Here is a 2,536-nt window from a genome sequence, read left to right as displayed (position 1 = left end):
TATAATTTTCGTCACAGATTCAATTGTCATGTCACACAATGATGACATGAAGGATGACATGGCTGCTGACATGGCGATGACGTGTAAATTTACGTAGTCGATGACATGGCTGCTGACATGGAATGGCTGCCACATGAATGATGATATAGCAGCAAGCTAGTTGGTCAGTTTGCATTGGGCCCATTTGCTTATAGCCAGCCCATTAAAATACAGCCCATTTTTCTAATTAATCAATTATCATTTCAGCACAAATCAAGATATAAACCAGATCATATATATAGATAAATTCTGATCCAACATCTCATCACATACATACAACATCAAAGTTTTTTGATCCAGCAAGAAATAAGTTTAAGTCTAGTTAATCTAGCACAAAATCTGACAATACTGCCAAAAAGTAGCTTCAAGCGAACCCATGTTTCAAGCACAAGCTCAAATTTTGCATCCTTCTCAGCTTTTAATTGCATACCTGCACATGATATAGCACACATGGTGAGTACAACTGATACATTACTTTTCTCAACCAAGAACCAATCTTAATTAATAGAAAAGCATTTTGGATTCCACTTTCTAATGACCGCGAACATAATATTTGTTGATATAAAACTAGAAAAAGATAACATTGTAATAGAAACTAGAGCAGATATTGTACTTGAAAAGATGGAGCTGCATACATAACAAGGCACTCCCCAAGTTATAGATTGAGATATAGTAATTACATGGGTTCTGTACATCGTACAGGGAGCCATAGTTGAAAATAAATGTGATTTGAACTAGGAACAGGTACTATTCATTTAGGTTTATCCTAAAGACCAAATGTGTGCATTGAAAAAAATAATAGCATTGGACAGATACAAGTTGCAATTCTAGTTCATAATCTGAGTAGGCCACTCACCACCACACATTGCAGGGTTACTCAATGGCCATTGCTATTGTCAATTTGCCTGCAGCATGAGAGTATCTCTCACTACATCACAAATTGGCACACAAGATAAAAAAGAACAATTCATGATTAATATTAGTTGCAATAATGCTAGTTCATAATCTGTGTAGGCTACGTACTCACCACGATGCAAAGTTACTCGATGACCATTGTTTTATCAAATTGGCAACAGCATGAGTAGAGGATCCCTCACTACATCACAAACAAGATGAAAGGAACAATCCGTGACTAATATTAGTAGAATAGAAAGCAGCTATGAATATGCAATGCAATTGCATTATTGTACTACGAAGAAGCTCATCTCATATTGGAATTTTCCTGATTCGATTGGAGTGATGAGTGTGATGATTCAACATCTAGCCATGTTCTGATAAGCATTATTGTACAAGATGAAAGGAACAAAGCAGGAGCAAAAGATTCAATACATAAAAAACAATTGTGTGGCAATTATAACAATTATGCAGAATATAAATTCCCTGCTTTGCTAATATGGATTTAATGCAATTTACAACTAGCTTCCAAGTAGGACAAATAATAACCAGGGGAATGAAGACCAGAACTCACCTAAATACAAACATGAAGAGCAAAAGGAATATCGGGGCAGCTGATTTACACTGCAGAAGATCAATTTCATGAAATCTAGTTACTTAACAGATTGAGAGAGAAGCACAAGTTAATTAAACCCTTCAGAGGACAACACAACATAGTAGCAAACGTCACCGAGATGAGCACTAGAGATGCGTTGCCTGGCATATGTAGATCAATGCAATCAGTTTCTCCATTCATAGCATAATAAGCCTATTATCAAAATGAAATGTGACCTGCTATATATACACACACAATTACTGGTATATCTATACACAGTTAGAGCTCAATTCAACCAAGAATCACACATGATAGAGCATTATAATTAAATTGACCGCACATCCTCACTGTTATCCATGGCAAAAAAATCATGCATATGCATAAATATAGGCCTATAAATGCATCCGGATCTACTAAAATCCAAGCAAGGGGAGGAGAGGAAAGAGTGGAAAGTAATACCTGGATGGAGTTGGATCCATATGGAGCCTGACGATGGGTTCGAGCAATCGGGCGTCGGACCTCAATCATCACTGCTGGTCGCAGCGAGTAGGGGCATGGCAAGGACTGAGGAAGGGGGCTCACGGAAGGAGCTCGAGCCACCAGATGCAACCCACGCAGTTTCGCCGAGCAGGAGGATGGGAGCCGAGGGCGACGGGGAGCTTGGCGGCGGCGACTCACATGGCGTGCGGCGCCTTCCCCATCCTCCAGTCGAGGGGAAGCAGATAGAGTTGAAGTTGGAAAGAGCAGAGCCCCACCTAGATGGAAAATTGAAGCGGGAAAAGAAGAACCGTGGAGCAGGGACTTGTTATCACCATAAATTAACAGGATTAATTTATGAGCCGAAAGCAAGATGGGCTTAAAGCAGAAGACTAAGAAGACTTGTAAATCGGCTCCTGCGTGAGCATCTGGGCCACATGGGCCATGTATCCTTAGATTTAGTTTAAGATTAGAGATAGAGTCCGATCGGGACAAAATTAGTTTAGATTGTTTCCCAAGTCTCCGGACTAT

General features: G+C 39.7%; 1 long non-coding RNA gene across 2 annotated transcripts; it reads right to left on the bottom strand.

Annotated features, from left to right (window-relative positions):
- Positions 1 to 217: 217 nt before the first annotated feature.
- On the bottom strand, positions 218 to 2,325 carry LOC120660087. Of its 2 annotated transcripts, none has more exons than XR_005669338.1 (5): positions 1,988 to 2,325; positions 1,508 to 1,557; positions 1,067 to 1,135; positions 896 to 967; positions 218 to 469 (listed from the first exon to the last, which is right to left on the bottom strand). It is a non-coding gene; the product is annotated as an uncharacterized LOC120660087 (long non-coding RNA). The 2 variants fall into 2 exon arrangements; XR_005669339.1 differs by having other exon boundaries at positions 896 to 944.
- Between the last annotated feature and the right edge of the window lie 211 nt (positions 2,326 to 2,536).

Source organism: Panicum virgatum, chromosome 2N (assembly GCF_016808335.1).
Source record: "Panicum virgatum strain AP13 chromosome 2N, P.virgatum_v5, whole genome shotgun sequence".
Classification (NCBI taxonomy): Eukaryota; Viridiplantae; Streptophyta; class Magnoliopsida; order Poales; family Poaceae; genus Panicum; species Panicum virgatum.
Note: the sequence above shows the minus strand (reverse complement) of the source record. Positions and strands in the feature narration are given on the sequence as shown.